An 18622-nucleotide genomic window follows, 5' to 3' on the forward strand; every position below is an offset into this window, starting at 1 on the left:
TATTTTATATGAATCGCTCTTTTTTATTTATATTCTCTTGCTCTTTCATGATATTGTTAAAACATAAGGGTCAGAGCGATAATACAGTGTTTGCCTTGTATATAGCCAACCAAATACACCATATGGTCCCCTAAGCGCTGTCTGGAGTAATTCTTGAACAGAGTAGTGTGTCCTGAGAACAGCCTGGTGTGTCCCCCCAAAATATATATATGTATATATATAGACACACGCAAGTATCCATGCTTGCCTTATTAAGGGTACCAAGAACTGTACTAACAAGTATTTTAATTGGTATTGACTTATTATTACTTTCTTTGTTTTTTGGGGTTAAACCAGGGTTAGCTTCATGCAAGGCAAGCACCTTAACCCTATTCTGTCTCTCTGGATACATACTAGTGCTTTTAACTCTCCTGACCCTTTAGCCTTCTCCTAACAATCATCCAGTCAATCTCCAGGGCATTTGCACATAGTGTTCCCACTAATAGTACTGTTCCCCAGATATCAACATGCCTCACCCTGTTTCCTTCATATCTCCACCTCTCTAGAGAAGCTTCCCCTGGTTTCATTATTTAAAGGACACCTCTATTCTTTATCACCTTTATCTGTCTTATTTATCCTTCAGAGCATTTACCCAACATACTAACAACATTTATCTGTTTATTTCTGTTTATCGTTTCCAATAATATACAAGGTCCATAAAATTGGGACTCTATATAGCCTATGCCATGTCTCACAGCCTAGAAAACTGCCCGGTACTTGGCAGGCACCCAGAGTACATGTTGGATGAATGAGTGAACACCATGCATTGGAACTATCTGTCTTATCTTCAGTGAAAAAGATCACAACTGTGTGGATTGGGGTCATTGCAATCTGTGTGTGTATGTGTGTGTCCAAGCTAAAAATCTTCTGAGGGCTTTCTTAGCAATTCTTTCTTTTTTTTTTTTTTGGTTTTTGGGCCACACCCGGCGGTACTCAGGAGTTACTCCTGGCTGTCTGCTCAGAAATAGCTCCTGGCAGGCACGGGGGACCATATGGGACACCGGGATTTGAACCAACCACCTTAGGTCCTGGATCAGCTGCTTGCAAGGCAAACACCGCTGTGCTATCTCTCCGGGTCCAAGCAATTCTTTACCTAGCTCTAGGCCCTCTCCCTTGCTTATTGTCTTCATAGTTGATAAAGCATTCTGGACCTTTTCCCCTTGTCCTCAAACCCTTACCATGCCTGCATTCTATAAACAATGGATGTTCAAGTTGTTTTCAACATTGCATTATGTCAAATAGCTACCTTGAAAATATGTATAAAAAAGAAGGAAGAATTTCTCTAGGGGTTATATCTAGAAGAAGAAACATGTATATTTTTTTATTTCAGCAGATTCTGCCAAGTGACTGCAAGAAAAGTAGTGCCAGTTCACACTTCTAGCAATAGGTATGAAAATAACTGTTTCCACAGCCTATACAATATATCATCTATGTTTTTCAGTTTTGTCAGTTTGATAGCTAAATTGGTTGCATGTTGTTTTGTGTTTATCCAGTTGCTGGTAAAGATCAAATATCTTTTATTTTTTTCACTTCTGAGTACCTGTTCTTTAAAAAAAGAGACTTCTTGAATTGATTGAGGTACTATGAAGGATTCCTGTGTACATGTTCCTTTACTGAGTACCTATTCATTTAAAAAAACTTCTGATATTAATTGAGATATTATGATGGCTTCCTGTGTGCCTATTCCTTTTCTTAGCTTTTTTGGGGGGGATACTAGGCAGTGATCAGGGCTTACACTCATGGCTCTGAGTTCATGGATCTGGGGAAATTATGGGGTGCCACCTGAAAAGAGCTGGTGACCAGGATATAAAGACTGCGCATGGAATGGTAGAAACTATTCACCCCAAATCTACTTGATAAGGGGTTAATGTCTAAGATATATAAGGCAATATAGAGAAAAAATTTATTTTTGCTTTTTGGGCCATACCCGATGACACTCAGTGGTACTCCTGGATAGGTGCTCAGAAATCGTTTGTAGATTGGGGGACCATATGAGAGGCTGGGGGATTGAACCGCGGTTAGTGCGTGCAAGGCAAATGCCCTACCACTTGAGCCACTGCTACGGCCCCATGTAGAGAAAAATTTTAAGTTTAACTTTTAAGAAAAGATTGGGGCCTGAGAGATAGCACAGTTGTATGGCGTTTGCCTTGCATGTGGCTGACCCAGGACTAACAGTGGTTTGATCCCCAGCATCCTATATGGTCCCCCAAGCTTGCCAGTAGCAATTTCTGAGCTCATAACCATCACAAACCCCTGAGAGCCTCTGGGTATGGCCCAAAACCAAAAAAAAAAACCAAACATTTAAAAAAAAAGGAAAAAATTAACCTCATCCAAAAACGAGAAGATGAGATGAACAGAAATACCTCAAATGAGAAATACAGAAGGACAAAAGGCACATGAAAAAAATGCTCCACATCATCAATCATCACGGAAATGCAAGTCAAAACAACAATAAGATATCACCACATACCACAGAGACTGGCACACATCAAAACGAATAAGAATAACCAGTGCTGGTGTAGCTGCAGGAGAAAGGGACTCTCATTCAGTGCTGGTGGGAATGTCAACTGTAGAGCCTTTTTGTAAAACAATATGGACATTTCCCCAAAAACTAGAAATTGAGCTTCCATATGACCCAGCATTATAACTCCTAGGAATATCCCCATAAAGGTCCCAAAACACAATGTGTAAAATCCTCTGCACTCCTATGTTCGTTGCAGCACTATTCACAATATCCACAATCTGGAAACAACCCAAGTGCCGGAGAATGGATGAATGGATAAAGAAGCAATGGAATACCTACACAATGGGAAAATACACAGCTGTTAGGAAAAATGAAGTCATAAAATTTGCTTATACATGGATGAATATGGAGAGTATCCTGCTGAATGAAATGAGTCAGAGGGAGAGGAATAGATGTAGAATAATTGCACTCACTTGTTTGGTATAAAAATGATAGTATGGTAATTATATCCAAAGATAATAGAGATAAGGGCCAGGAGGACCAGTCTACAGTAAGAAAAAATTGCTGGGCCGGAGAGATAGCACAGTGGCGTTTGCCTTGCAAGCAGTCAACCCAGGACCTAAGGTGGTTGGTTCGAATCTCGGTGTCCCATATGGTCCTCCGTGCCTGCCAGGAACTATTTCTGAGCAGTTAGCCAGGAGTAATCCCTGAGCACCGCCAGGTGTGGCCCCCTCCAAAAAAAAAAAAAAAAGAAAAAGAAAAAATTGCTACAAATAGTGGGGGTATGATATTTGGGGGAGAAAATAAACCACTATGACAATGATAGTTGGAAATAATCACTCTGGACAAGAACTAGGTGGTGAAAGTAGATAAAATTATATGTGTGATACCCTTTCAGTAACAATATTGCAAACCATAGTGTCTGGAGAAAAAGAAAAAGAGAATGAGAGAGAAGAAGAAAAGAAGAAGAAAGAATAAGGAGGAGGAGGTGAGAGAGAGGAAAACTGACAGAGGCAGAGAGGAGAGCAGGGGTGAGAACTGGAGGGAAATTGGGGACATTTGTGGTGTCTTCACCAATGTATATTGGTGAAGGGTGCTGTACATTATATGACTGAAACTCCATTATAAACAACTTTGCAACCATGTATTTCATGGTGATTCAATTAAATAATTCATTGAAATAATATTGGGAGCCAGAGATTCAACTGAGTCAAACACATGCAAGATGATTAACTTATCCACTTTCTGGCCCTTTTCTTTTCTTTTTCCTTTTTCCTTTTTCCTCTCCTCTCCTCTCCTCTCCTCTCCTCTCCTCTCCTCTCCTCTCCTCTCCTCTCCTTTCCTTTCCTTTCCTTTCCTTTCCTTTCCTTTCCTTTCCTTTCCTTTCCTTTCCTTTCCTTTCCTTTCCTTTCCTTTCCTTTCCTTTCCTTTCCTTTCCTTTCCTTTCCTTTCCTTCCCTTCCCTTTCCTTTCCTTTCCTTTCCCTTCCCTTCCTTTCCTTTCCTTTCCTTTCCTTTCCTTTCCTTTCCTTTCCTTTCCTTTCCTTTCCTTTCCTTTCCTTCCCTTTCCTTTCCTTCCCTTTCCTTCCCTTCCCTTTCCTTTTCCCTTTCCCCTTCCCTTTCCTTTCCTTTCCTTTCCTTTCCTTTCCTTTCCTTTCCTTTCCTTTCCTTTCCTTTCCTTTCCTTTCCTTTCCTTTCCTTTCCTTTCCTTTCCTTTCCTTTCCTTTCCTTTCCTTTCCTTTCCTCTCCTTTCCTCTCCTCTCCTCTTCTCTCCTCTCCTCTCCTCTCCTCTCCTCTCCTCTCCTCTCCTCTCCTCTCCTCTCCTCTCCTCTCCTCTCCTTTCCTTTCCTTTCCTTTCCTTTCCTTTCCTTTCCTTTCCTTTCCTTTCCTTTCCTTTCCTTTCCTTTCCTTTCCTTTCCTTTCCTTTCCTTTCCTTTCCTTTCCTTTCCTTTCCTTTCCTTTCCTTTCCTTTCCTTTCCTTTCTTCTTTTTTGTCTTCTTTTCTTTAATATTTTCTTTTCTTCTTCTCTTCTCTTTCCTTTCCATACCCAACTGTGTTCAAGGTCTTACTTCTGATTCTACGTTCAGGTGCTATTCCTGGTGGGGCTTGGAGTTGTGCATATGTGGTGCCAGGGATTGAATCTGGGTTGACTGCATGCAAATTAAGTGCTTTACCTACTGAACTATCTCCTTGACCCCTTATTTTCCTAGATAATTGTGTTATCTCTTCTTACTGACTTTCTTATAGCTTTCTTTTCTTATTTATTTGTTATGTCCCTCAACTACATCAACGAAGGGTATCTTTATTTATCTTTGTGGTGCCTCCCAAGGTCGTGCTCAAGGCTCTTGGCTTTGCAATCAGGAATTATTCCTGGCAGTACTTGGGGACCATATGGGATGCTGGATATTGAACCTCATCAGCCATGTGAAAGGCAAGTGCCCTACCTGCTGTAATATCACTCTGGCCCTGAAACTTTTATATATTTTGCATATCACTCATTCATTTGTTTGACATGGTATGGTTATCTATTTAACACAAATACTTTCTCTTAGTCATAAATGTTTCTGTATTCAATAATCATTTATCAAGATATATTTTATGGATTGGTTACTTGCTTGAAAAGCAAATGTTATCTTATATTTTTCTATAGCTATATAGATTTTTTGATGAATGCATGTGTGGTTAGGTAATTATTCCATCTGGAATGTATGCTTGTATATGATATGTTTGAATAGTTAAGCTTGGCTATAATAAGATAACAACAGTATTTTTTCTTTTTCATGATTTTTATTGAGACCATTGTGAATAACAAGTCTTTCATAGTTGTATTTCAGGCATATAGTGACTGTGAATTAGGGCCTTTCCCACCACTAGTGTTGACCTCCCTCCACCAGAGTTCCCAGCATGCATCCCATGCCTTCACCCTTAGCCCCCTGATCTAAGAGTGTAATAGATCCATTTTGTGTTTAGCTTATCATAGTTTGGGTCTCTTGATTCTATTGTCGTTGACTTTGGCTTGGGTATTTAGTTCTGACCTTTTTTTCCTTCTTCCACCAATGCACATGAGACCACTTAGCCCCTGGGCCTCATACACTTTTTCCATTTTCTTTTTCTTTTAAACTTTATTTATTGATTTATTGGTTTTGGTGTCACACCCAGAGGCACTCAGGGGTCATTCCTGGCTCTGCACTCCAAAATATCCCCTGGCAGACTGGGAGACCATATGCGATGCTGAGAGTTGAACCAGGTTCCTCCCAGGTGGGCCACATACAAGCCCTACCACTGTGCTATTTCTCTGGCTCTTCCCGTTTCTTTTCTCAATTTGTAGAAAGACATAGGAATATGAAGTGAAACAAAGTGATTCATTTTCCAAGGTTCTATAAAAAGGCAGGAGCACCTATGTAGAAGATATTAAAAATGTGAAAAAAAGGTGGAGCAGGTGCAGCACTTTTTCCATAGGCACAGTGAATGTTGGGGAAATTAGAAAGGAAATACGCTTGGCCTAAAAGAAACAGTGTGTCTCTACCCATGAAGCATACTGTCATAAGACTGACTGCAGACTCAGGGCATGTTAATTGTCCAACCCTAAGGTCTTTCTTTATGGTCCCAGGAAAAGTTTACTCAGTAACGATTGTTGTAGTCAGTCTTCTGTAATTAGAGATCTTGGTTTTTGCACAGATCCTAGGTCAAAGCAGGCGTGTCACCAGGGTTTTTTTATTTCATCTCACCATTAGGTGATGAGGTAGGGAAACCTGCCCTTAGAGCAAGTTGTGTGGTCAGGGTGTCATACGAACCTACCCTGGAGCAAGTTGGTGCCAGGTGGCATTAGGTCTTCACACAGGGGGAGTTTTATTCCTGGTGCTGATGTAGAAAACTGTGCCAGTTCTAAGTTGGAATCTGAGGTTCTGTGTTGGATGGTCAAAGTCTGATTAATTGAGATCTAAGTCAAGTCCCCTTGACAAAGGTTCAGGGTAGAAAGGTGCCTTATACTATAAAATGTATGGGTTCTTATCCCTATTAGATAAGAACTTTTTTCTATATGCAAGATTTCTCCATTTTAGTGTCCACATATTAAAAGGAACAATGTTATATATTACTGGTGTATTTTGGGGTAAAAATAACAAGCTAAACAATCTCTATGACCTGGTTTTAACCCGAGGTCAGATCCCAAGCAAGTCTTTTCTACTAGCATTTCATAAGAAGAAGACCCCAAAAATAGATGGGCAAGGCTACCTCTACATGTGGAAATAAACACTAAGAATTATGACTATTAAGAAAATGTGTCTACAGAAACATACAAAGGAAATATAGATATCCCCTTTAAGTCTTTTGAGATAGTCTGACGGGGGAATAACATCCAGAGCACATTTTTATCCTTCACCATGGTCTTGTGTAGTTTGAGAAATGGTTCACAGCAGTCAGGGTAGTGCCCTCAAGCTGAGGGTCTCTACGGAACTGAATCCAATAGTAAACAACAGTTCACAGTGAGGGGAGGTTAGAGAAAAAGGGCAGCATAGAATAAGTCTTCAGGAGTTGTGGCTGCAGCTTCTTCCCGAGAAGAAAGATTGGGGTGTGTGTGTAAAAGGGTGTCCTTTCACTTTGGGAGCTGGGTGACAGCTTGCTGGGGCAGAAGGAAGGTTCTGGTTTCTGAGGAGTTAAGAACAGGGTAAAGAGGGTAAAATAGGGAGATATAACGGGTCAGGGTTGAGAGGGTGAGAGAATAGAAGGGTTTTTTTAAGATGGTGGACAGGGGAGGGAGGAGGGATAATATATAACAGGGACTATACAATATAGGCAGGGATTATGTATATTACAGATTAGACATACATAGAGGAGTCCACCGTGTATACACTCACACACATATAGATAGACATTGGGGATCTCTTTGTAGTTGCAGCTGGAGAACTGACCCTATGGGATGGGTCAGAGTGCTTAAAATATGGGGCTGGGGCCAGAGAGATAGCAGGGAGGCAAAGTGTTTGCCTTGCATGCAGAAGATTGGTGGTTCGAACCCTGGCATCCCATATGGTCCCCTGAGCCTGCCAGGAGCAATTTCTGAGCATAGAGCCAGGAGTAACCCATGAGCGCTGCCGGTGTGACCCAAAAACCAAAAAAGAAAAAGGGACTGGCATATCAGTGGGAAAGATTTTCCAATTTCTAGGCACTTTATCAATGGTTACGGTAAATTTTGTTAAATATAGTTTCTGGAGTTAGATTGTGCATGGACCATTTTAGGACAATCATAATTTTTTTAATTTTGTTTTTGTTTTTTGGGGTCACATCTGGTGGTTACTCAGGAATAACTCAAGGGTTACCCCTTGCTCTGAGCTAAAAATTAGCTCCTGGCTTAGGGGACCATATAGAATGCAGGGGTCTGGGTCATCTGCATGCAAGGCAAATGCCCTGCTGCTGTGCTATCACTCCTAACCTCAATAATAATTTTCATGTCTAGAGTACTAAGCAATATGGTAGTGAGCACTATAAGAGGAGTCTAGGGCCCGGAGAGATAGCACAGTGGCGTTTGCCTTGCAAGCAGCCGATCCAGGACCAAAGGTGGTTGGTTCGAATCCCGGTGTCCCATATGGTCCCTGTGCCTGCCAGGAGCTATTTCTGAGCAGACAGCCAGGAGTAACCCTTGAGCACCACTGGGTGTGGCTCAAAAACCAAAAAAAAAAAAAAAAAAAAAGAGAAGTCTAGCCCATGTAGTATCATCTACCATGTCTTGTGCATCCAGGTTCCTTTCTTTAAAGCAAACTGACAGCCTGGGCATTATGGTATAATAGTTAAGTAGCTTACATTGAAAAAATCGCAAAAAAAATTCATTGAACGAGACCTGTAACAAAAGTCTACTGTGTGCAATTGCCTATTCCAGTGGTCTCTATGAATATAAGCATTAGATCATAATAGCAGATGTAATCAAAAAGAAAATATATAAATTAGAGTATTTCATCAAGACACTGTCATAATGAGCATTGTTTTTGGAGTCTAATATGATAGAGCACTGAAATGTGAAATTAGGGTGACCAACATATATATATACAAGAACCACTGTGTACAAAGAAATTAAAGAGTTAATTTAGACATAATAAAACTAAGACACTAAAACATACTAATAGTGAGCACTGTAGTGGGAGTCCCTGGCTTTCAAATGCATTCTGCACCTATTTCTGTGGGCAAAAGCATTAGAACATTATTATAGATCTCTGTAGTGAGCAGTTGATTGAACACCTGTTGAATCTAAAGAGCTGTTTCTGTTGCTGCAGGTCTGTTTGTAGTATAAAGAGACTAAAAACTTTGTTTCTCTTCCTTCACGTGATTTGTTCCCTTCTCCTCACTATACCCTAGCACCTATGGTGTTCGAGATATCTACCATTTTAGACCATTGTATTTCTTCATGCAGTTATTCTAAATACCACATATAAGTGATATTGTTCTGTATTTATCCTTCTTCTGGCTTCCTTCATTTAACATAATATCTTCTAGTTCCATCCATGTTGCTGCAAATTGCATGACTGTATCATTTCTTACCACTATGTAGTATTCTATTGTGTATATGCATCACATCTCCATGATCTGTTGTTAGACATCTAGGTTGATTTCAAGTCTTAGCTTGGAATTGAGTGCTACAATGAATAGTGGTGTACATACATACTTTTGGATGAATGTTTTACTGATCTGGGGATACACAAGAGAACTATTTCTGGTTCATATGGTAGCTCAATTTTGAGTTTACTGAGAACCTTCCATACTGTTTTTCATAGGGGTTTAACCAGACAGGATTCCCACCAGCTGTGGATGACAGTTTCTTTCTTACCACATCCTCAAGAACAGATATTGTTCCCTGTATTTTTGGTATGTGCTATCCTCATTGGTGTTAGATGATGTCCCATTTGGTCCCCTGTGCCTGCCAGGAGCAATTTCTGAGCATGAAGCCAGGAGTAATCCCCAAACACTGCCGGGTGTGACCCAAAAACCACACACAGAAAAAGAGACAATAAGCACAAAATAATCTTTTTTTTCCTTCTCTTATCTAGTTTTTGTCAATTTCTTTGTTTTGGTGTAGATATTTAAGTAGTTGTCCACTTTTTAATTTATATATTTACTTTTTCTTTCTTCTTTTCTTCCTTTTTGCGCTCTATCATGTTTTTTTTTATCTCAAGACCGTTGCAATTATGTGGTGCATATCTTTATTGCTGCAGTGCTCACTGAATATCTTATTTGATACTTCTTTTTGAACTGTTGTGGTGGTGTTTCACCTTCTTTTTTCCCCTTCGTCTCTCAAACCAAGGATGTGAGCCCATTGTTGGTATAGTTGATTTTTACCCTATTTTATTACTTTTCTCTTCCTCAAATAAAATCACGTAACTCGAACTATCTAGTCCCGTCTCCCAATTAGAGGAAGAAGTAATAGAGGTACCATGACCAAACAGTTATAAGATCTCTCTAAGTAATAAACTAGACACAGAGGGGACCACTCAATCTAGAAGCCCATGCATGGGTTGAGGATGGAGGATATGGGAGGCAGGATGGGAACGGAGGTGGAGGGAGGACAATTCGGTGGTGGGAATTCCCCTGATTCAATGTTAACATGTACCTGGAATATTACTGTGAACGATATGTAAGCCACTATGATTAAAATAAAAATTATATTAAAAAAAAAAACAAAAAAACACTGAACATTGAACACCACACACAGGCTTGTAGATCAGTAGGTTGTATGAGGTATATTGAAACTGCATTTCTAACAAGTTCCCTGGTGATTCTGACAGCGAGAGTGAAGACATTCATGAAACTCTCTTTAAGTTCACAAAATAAACCATCTCAATAGAAATAAAAGATTTCTGGTAAGCTCCTATACTCAAACCTAATAGGTTAAAACCATACATATTATTACAGTGAATAAATTAATAGAATTAAAAATATGATATCTCATAGTTGTCTTGATTTGGATTTTCCTAATGATAAGTGATGATGAACAGTTTTTCATGTGTCTGTTGGCCATCTGTTGGTCTTCCTCAGAGAAGCATCTGTTCATTTCCTCTCCCAGTTTTTGATGATTTTTTTTAGGTTTTGTGGAGCTAACCTTTGTGAGTACTTTGTATATCCTAGATATAAATCCTTTATCTGACATGTTGAGTGTAAACATTTTTCCCATTTAGTTAACTGTCTTTTAATTTTAGCCCATGTTTCTTTTGCCATATAGAAACATTTTAGTTTGATGTAGTCCCACTTATTTAGGTTTGCTGCTATAGCTCTTGCCATTGGCATCATCATCAACGACTTTTTTGAAGTGTAAGTCTTGGAGTGTTCTGCCTATGTTTTCCTCAATTAACTTATGACTTTAAGTCTGATCTTAAGGTATTTAATCCATTTTGAATAGACTTTTATGCAAGGTGTGAGGTATAGGTCAATCTTTAATTTCCTTGTTTGTGGGCGGTGAGCCACACCTGGAGATGCTCAGGGGTTACTTATAGCTCTGTGATAAAAATCTCTCCTGGCAGGTTTGGGGGACCATGGGGAATGCTAGGAATTGAACCTGCATTCATCCCAGGTCTGCCTGTGCAAGGCAAACACTGTACAGCTGAACAACTGCTCTGCTCCTCAATCTTTAATTTCTTATATGTGATTATCTAGTTGTTCCAACACCATTTGTTGAAAAGATTGTCTTTATTCCATTTCAGATTCTTGTATCCTTTGTCAAAGATTAGTTGACCATATACTTGGAGGTATGTCACTGGATATTCTATTCTGACCCATTGGCCTGAGATTGTCTTTGTTCCAGTACCATACTGCTTTTATCACTATGGCTTTGTAGTAAAGCTTCAAGTTAGGTAAAGAGATGCCACCCTGTTTCTTTTTTTTTTAAATATAAATTTGGCTACCCTAAGTCTTTTATGGTTCCACATGAACTTTATAATTGAATGTTCTAAGTCCTTAAAGAATGATGTCTGAATTTGAATAGGGATTGCTCTGAATATATATATTAGTTTAGGTAAGCTGGTCATTTTGACGATATTGATTCTTCCAATCTATGAGCATGGAATGTTCCTCCAATTCCTTAGTTCCTCTTCAATTTCTTTCTGAAGTTTTCTGAAGTTTTCATAAGTATAGGCCTTTCACCTCTCTTGTTAGATTCATTCCTAGGTACTTGATAGTTTTAGATACTATCTTAAATGAGGTAGAATCTTTGATCTCTTATTATTTGTATAAAGGAATGCCACTGTCTTTTGTTTATTTACTTTGTAGTCGGCCACTTTGCTGTGTTGGTTTATTGTTTCTTGAAGCTTTCTGTGGACTCTTTAGGTTTTCAATATATATCATCATATCATCGGCATATAGAGATAGTTTGACTTCCTATTTTTCTATTTCAATTCTTTGATTCTCTTCTCTGTTATTGCTAGGGAATTCTAATATTCTGTTGAATAAAAATGGAGACAGTGGAATCCTTGCCTATGCCTGACCTTAGAGAAAATGTTTTCAGTTTTTCACCATTAAGGATAGATGTTAGCTGACCTGGCCAATGGTCCCCTGGACTGACCACCTAGTCCAGGAGACCGGGATCCCCCCATGCCAAACTGATCTTAAGGGCCAGGTTTAGCAACTGGGCTCTGGGGGGAGGGGGGAGGAGGGAAACTCCTATCCCATGCTTTTCCAAACTGGAGAAGAAGGCTGCAGCTGGACCCAGAAAATCCCACATGTCAGGATTACTGCTCCTCTTCTACTGGCATGGCTGGGAATCTGGACAGACAGCTGGCCAAGGCCTCCAGTTAGTCCTGGAGACCGAGAGCCCCCCACGCCAAGCTGGCTTTCAAGGCCAGGTCTGGCATCTGAGCTCTGGGGGGGGTGGGGAGGAGGCAAACTCCTCCCCCATACTTTTTCATACTGGAGAGGGAGGCTGCAGCTGGACCCAGAGGATCCCACATGCCAGGATTCCTGCTCCTCTCCTACGGGTATGGCTGGGAATCTGGGCAGACAGCTGGCCAATGGCCTCCTGGGCTGACCACCTAGTCCAGGAGATCGAGATCCCCCCATGCCAAACTGGTCTTCAGGGCCAGGTTTGGCAACTGGGCTCTGTGGGAAGGGGGAGGAGGGAAACTCCTCCCATATTCATACTGGATCCCCTGCAGTGGTGTGTTTTCTTACTAATACTCATTTTTATAAATGCGCGGGCAGTTCTTCATTTTAGATGGTTCCTAGGAAAGGAAACGGAATACCAAAGATTTGGATGATAACACTCAACTAGATCTTTAAAGTCAGTCTTAATGGACGTGACTTTCTGTACTGACTCCAATCCATAATCACAAACAATTCATATATATGTATTGTATATAGCCCCTGTCATGTATTGCCTCTCCCCTACCCCTGTGTATCCTCTATCCCCTCATTTTTCAATCCTGATCTGTTATCTTCCCCTATTTTAACCCTCTTTACCCTCAGTTCCTAACTTGGTAGGCACCAAGATTGACATCCTGCCCCAACAGACCATCTTCCAGCTTCTCAGTGGAAGACACCCTCTGGGTCCCCATTCTCATGCATCGGCAAAGAACTATAGCCAGCAAGCCTGCTGACTCATGCTTGATGGCCTTTCTCACCCTCACCAAATCGTGGACTGTTGCACGATACAGGAATCGGCCTCAGCAAAATTCCCAGCTCAAAGACACTATATGGTCTCATAATGCAGCAAAGCATCTCTCAAACTCAATTTTAAGGCCTGTGAATCGAAAAGTACCTTGGCTTTTACTCCCCACAAGAATATGTCAAAAGACATAATTGGGAGTCTTATATTGCCTATGGAAGCTCAATACCTGTATAACAATACATCTTAAGATGTGTATTCCTAAATATACAGGTAGCCTCCTCCACCACTTGATTTATTCGAATACCTTTTCTTTTTTAACTCAGTTTTATTTATTTGTTCTATTTTAATATATACATTTTTTCTCTATCCTTACCATTTTTGGTGCTGCTTGGTACAAAAAGCCTTGACTGGGATAAAAGCTCAGAACAAAACCAGACGACAGAGACTGTGTGTGCAGCCTGTCATCCTTACCCAGAATAGCATCAGCAACACAGTATTACACCATATGTTTTTGTATGGGTACAGTAAAAAAAAGGGGGGGGGAAACCATAGACACAGAAACAAGATCTTATCTTCTAGGGGTAAGAACTCACTTTTTATAGCAGAAGGGTGCCTCCTATCCTGAACATGTGTCATGTGGATACAACCAGTCCCCAGAAGATTGGACAGTGTTAGTCCAATCCGAAACCCCAGATCCCTGACGTAGAAATGACACAGCTTTGGGCAACACCACCAGGAACTAAGCTTCATTGGGAGATTTATAACACTACTCTGGCACCAACTTGTGCCAGTTTTGATACGACAATGAGGAAAGGAAAACTTGACCTAAGACCAGGCTGTCCTATCACATCACCTAACACTAAATGGAAATCAGAAGAGCTATCATCCTTTGAACTGTGAAAAATTAGAGCACCAACAACAGAAAACTGACTTTGACAACTGTGACTGAACAGAGCCTACCTTGGGACTAATAAGGAAAACCCTACCCTAGGCTGAAGTCCAGGACACATAAACAACAACAACAACAACAAGATGTCTTATTGCAGAGGTCCAACTTGGATAACAGAGACTGAGCAGAACCTCTGGACCCATAATATCCTGGGCTTTGGCTTAGGGACTGAACGAAAACAGGGAGCAAGTGTTACAGAAGATTGAACACAACAACAACGATGGATAGGAACTTCTAGAACCTAGAGACTCTATCCTAGACCCTGACCTATAACCTGCGCAAATACCAAGATCGCTAGCTACGGTGGCTTGATTTTCTGACACACAACCGAGAAGAAACTTTCCTGGCATCACAAAAAAGCCTTTGGGATGGGGTAATGAGTATATATGGAGCCAGGGGTTGATCCCATGATGGTATGCTTCAAGGATGGAGAAACCCTGAATCTCTTAGGCCACGGGAATTCCCTTTCTTCCCCAATGCTTACTGTGCCTATGCAAAAAAAAAAGTGGGGGAACACCAAACCCTACCACTCCACCACCCATACTTTTTCTTGTTTTGTTTTGATTTGTTAGTTTTTGACTTTATTTTCCTTCTCTTTTTTCTTCCACTTTTCTCTTTCTTTTTCAAGCTTGTGGTTATTATTTAGAGATTTATTTTTATTTGCCGGGTCCATTTTTTTTCTTTTTTATTCCAGATTTCTTTCTTTTTTTTCTCTCTCTTCTTTCTGTTTTAGGTAGTTGTCACCAAATTTTTTCTCCCCTTTTTCTTATCCTTTTTATCTCCAATGATGGTGGAATAGATGCTCAATCTACAACAAGCTGTAAAGTGGAGACCAGTTGCACTAGCATACTGGGGGGTAGAGGAGGGAGATGTGGGATGCATGCTGGGAATAGGGACGGAGGGAGGTCAGCCTGGTGGTGGGAATGCCCCTCATTCATTGTCACTATGTACCATAAATGATGCAGTGAAGACTTCGCTGGATCTCAGATGCCAGCACCCTTCTGCCTCTCTACTCTACTGTCCTGCATTTTCGGCCTGATTTCACCCTTGGTGCGGCTCATCAGCCAGCCTGCCTTCCTGTGAACTTTCCGGGGAGTCTGCCTTCCCGTGAGCCTTCCGTGGAGGTGAGTCGACACGCCCAGAAAGGGAGGAGCCACTGAACTTCGCTGGATCTCAGATGCCAGCACCCTTCTGCCTCTCTACTCTGCTGTCCTGCATTTTCGGCCTGATTTCACCCTTGGTGTGGCTCATCAGCCAGCCTGCCTTCCTGTGAACTTTCCGGGGAGTCTGCCTTCCCGTGAGCCTTCCATGGAGGTGAGTCGACACGCCCAGAAAGGGAGGAGCCACTGAACTTCGCTGGATCTCAGATGCCAGCACCCTTCTGCCTCTCTACTCTGCTGTCCTGCATTTTTGGCCTGATTTCATCCTGGGTGCGGCCCATCTGCCAGCCTGCCTTCCTGTGAGCCTTCCGTGGAGGTGAGTCCACACGCCCAGAAAGGGAGAAGCCAGAGGAGCACGGTTGCTCCGCTCCCCTTCGCGACGGTGCACAGCATTTAGCCAATGAATACAATCACAACACGTAGAAAAACAAGCAGTACTAGTGTGACAATGGGGAAACAACATGGGCCAGTGCCAGACATAGAGAATGAAGATGGCAACTCTGATGACTTGAACATGATCAACCACCTAGTCAGTCTCTCAGATAAGGAGTTTAGAGTTGCAATATGGAACATGTTCAAAGAACTCAAACAAAGTATAGAAGAGAAAACTAAAAAGAATCAGGAGAATATGAAGATAGAAATGAGAAAACTCCAAACGGAAATTTCAGATCAAATAACAGGTCTGAGAAACTCAGTAGATGAATTGAAGAAAAACATGTTTGAGATTTCCCACAGGTTAACAGCAGCTGAGGATAGAATCAGTACACTGGAAGATGAGATACATAACAATTACATACAGCAGAAGAAATTGGAAAAAAGCCTCAAAGCAAATGATCAAACAATGGAAAAATTACTCAAAGAATGGGAACAGATGAAAATAGAAGTCTATGATAAGCTCAACAGAAACAACTTAAGAATCATTGGAGTCCCAGAGACTCAGGAAGAAAATCTCCGGGAAGAATCAACAGTCAAGAACATCATTAAAGAGAAACTACCAGAGATAATGAATACATGTGATCAAATCCTGCATGCCCGAAGAGTGCCAACTAAAAGAGACCCCAGAAAAAACACCCCAAGACACATCCTAGTCACAATGACGAATCCCATAGAGACAGAATTCTGAAAGCAGCAAGATCGAAAAGAGAAATTACATTTAAGGGAACATCCTTGAGATTTACTGCAGACCTGTCACCAGAAACACTCAAGGCCAGAAGGCAGTGGTGGGACATAGTGACAAAACTCAATGAAATAAATGCTTCGCCTAGAATACTGCACCCAGCAAAACTCACTTTCAGGTTTGGAGGAACAATACATAGTTTCACAGACAAACAACAGCTCAAAAACTTCACAGACTCAAAACCATTCTTAAAAGAAAAACTGAACGGCATACTTTAAGACAAGGCTTACCAACAGACACACCAAAATTTAATATAAAGATGGCACTAACTCCCAGGACAATTCTTTCTCTCAATGTCAATGGACTAAATGCACCAGTTAAGAGACACAGAGTGGCTAAATGGATCAAAAAACTCAATCCAACCTTCTGCTGCCTACAAGAAACGCATCTGAATAGTCAGAACAAACATAGACTCAAAATAAAAGGCTGGAGGAAAATCATCCAAGCAAACAACACCCAAAAAAAAGCAGGAGTGGCCATATTAATATCAGATGATGCAAACTTTATACTTAGGAAAGTTGTAAGGGACAAAGATGGACATTTTGTATTAATCAAGGGATATGTACAGCAGGAAGAAATCACCCTCCTAAACATATATGCACCGAATGAGGGGCCAGCAAAATATTTAATGCAACTGTTGACAAATCTGAAAAATAATATCAATAACAACACAATAATTGTGGGAGACCTCAACACGGCATTGTCAACACTAGACAGGTCAACCAGACTGAAACCCAACAAGAATATACTAGACCTGAGGAGAGAAATGGAAGTAAGAGGCCTAATAGATATATACAGGACACTCCACCCCCAGAAGCCTGGATACACATTTTTCTCTAATGTACATGGGACATTCTCTAGGATAGACTACATATTAGCACACAAAACATATCTCCATAATATCAAGAGGATAGAAATTTTGCAGGCTGCCTTTGCTGACCACAAAGCCCTGAAATTATATATAAACTACAAAGGGACACAGAAGAAAAATTTTAACACCTGGAAGTTAAATAGCCTCATACTGAATAATCAGTGGGTCCGAGATGAAATCAAAGAGGAAATCAAAACCTTCCTGAAAACAAATGACAATGGAGACACAAATTATCAGAACCTATGGGACACAGCAAAAGCAGTACTGAGAGGAAAATTTATAGCTTTGCAAGCACACATCAGGAAAGAAGAAGGGGCATACCTGAATAGCTTAATGACGCAGCTCATAGAATTAGAAAGTGCTCAACAAAAGGATCCAAAAATAGGGAGGCAGAAGGAAATAACAAAGCTGAGAGCAGAAATCAATCAAGTGGAAACCAGAAAAACCATCCAAAAGATCAACGAAAGCAGAAGTTGGTTCTTTGAAAAAATAAACAAGATTGATAGACCACTGGCAAAACTAACAAAGAAAGAAAGAGAGAGAAACTTGATAACTCGTATTAGGAATGAAAAAGGAGAGATCACTACTGATATGGTAGAGATTCAAAGGGTAATCAGAAACTACTTTGAGAAACTCTATGCCACTAAAAATGAAAACCTGGAAGAAATGGATAAATTTTTGGAATCTAATAATCTTCCACGATTGAATGAAGAGGATGTAGCATATCTAAACACACCCATTACTATTGAGGAAATTAAGAAAGTAATCAAATGTCTGCCCAAAAACAAAAGCCCAGGCCCAGATGGATTTACTAATGAATTCTTTCAAACCTTTCAAGAGGAACTACTACCAATCCTGGCAAGACTCTTTCATGAAATTGAAAAAACAGGAAAACTTCCAAATAGCTTTTATGAAGCCAACATTACCTTGATACCTAAACCAGACAGAGATGCTACGAAAAAAGAAAATTACAGACCAATATCGCTGATGAATGCAGATGCAAAGATCTTCAACAAAATCCTGGCAAATAGGATTCAATGCCTCATTAAGAAGATCATCCACTACGATCAAGTAGGTTTCATTCCAGGAATGCAAGGCTGGTTTAACATCCATAAATCTATCAACATAATACACAACATCAACAGCAAGAAAAATAAAAATCACATGATCATATCAATCGACGCAGAGAAAGCATTTGACAAGGTCCAACACCCATTCTTGATCAAAACTCTCAGCAGGATGGGAATGGAAGGAACCTTTCTCAATATAGTTAAGGCCATCTACCACAAGCCAGAGGCAAATATTGTCCTTAATGGAGAAAAACTGAAAGCCTTTCCTCTAAATTCTGGCACAAGACAAGGCTGTCCTCTCTCACCACTCCTATT

General features: G+C 40.6%; 1 protein-coding gene across 1 annotated transcript in view; it reads left to right on the forward strand.

Moving 5' to 3' along the window:
- Window positions 1–18622, forward strand: part of APLN (apelin) — a 552821-nt gene that overhangs the window by 424432 nt on the left and 109767 nt on the right. The gene's annotated exons all lie outside the window — the stretch shown is intronic.

The sequence above is a fragment of the Suncus etruscus genome, chromosome X (genome assembly GCF_024139225.1).
Source record: "Suncus etruscus isolate mSunEtr1 chromosome X, mSunEtr1.pri.cur, whole genome shotgun sequence".
NCBI classification, from domain to species: domain Eukaryota; kingdom Metazoa; phylum Chordata; class Mammalia; order Eulipotyphla; family Soricidae; genus Suncus; species Suncus etruscus.